This window comes from Gossypium arboreum, chromosome 3 (genome assembly GCF_025698485.1).
Source record: "Gossypium arboreum isolate Shixiya-1 chromosome 3, ASM2569848v2, whole genome shotgun sequence".
In the NCBI taxonomy this organism is placed as follows: Eukaryota; Viridiplantae; Streptophyta; class Magnoliopsida; order Malvales; family Malvaceae; genus Gossypium; species Gossypium arboreum.
Genome location: NC_069072.1, coordinates 128,156,383 through 128,156,948, shown reverse-complemented (window position 1 = coordinate 128,156,948; position 566 = coordinate 128,156,383). Strand labels below are relative to the sequence as shown.

General features: G+C 39.8%; 1 non-coding gene across 1 annotated transcript; it reads right to left on the bottom strand.

Moving 5' to 3' along the window:
* Positions 1–257: 257 nt before the first annotated feature.
* LOC128291138 (small nucleolar RNA R71) lies at positions 258–364 on the bottom strand. The gene has a single exon (XR_008280914.1). It is a non-coding gene; the product is annotated as a small nucleolar RNA R71 (small nucleolar RNA).
* Positions 365–566: the final 202 nt, after the last annotated feature.

Genomic DNA, 566 nt, shown 5'->3' with positions numbered 1-566 from the left:
TGATACAACAGTTTGTTCAATTTGATGGTTTGCAGGACGAGGATCCAAACACTCATTTAGCAAATTTTCTAGAATCCTGCGACACCTTTAAGATCAATGGTGTTTCTGACGATGCCATTCACCTTCGGTTGTTTCCATTCTTATTGAGGAACAAAGCTAAACAGTGGTTGAACTCGTTACCACGAGGGTCAATCACTACTTGGGAAGAAATGACTGAAAAATTTTTGCTTAAATATTTCCCTCCACCTAAAACGGCTAAACTGAGGAATGATATCTCTTCTTTTGTGCAGATGGATTTAGAAACTCTTTATGATACATGGGAGAGATACAAAGACTTATTGAGAAGGTTCCTTCACTGTGGGTTCCCTCTATGGTTGCAGGTTCAGACTTTTTACAACGGTGTAAACCCCTAGCCGCCGGTGGAACTTTAAACAATAAAACACCTGAAGAGGCTTACGAATTTATTGAAGAGATGTCATTGAATAACTATTAGTGGCAAGTTATGAGAACAAAGCCGACAAAAGCAGCTGGTGTTTTCAACCTCGACGCGGTCACTATTCTATCTA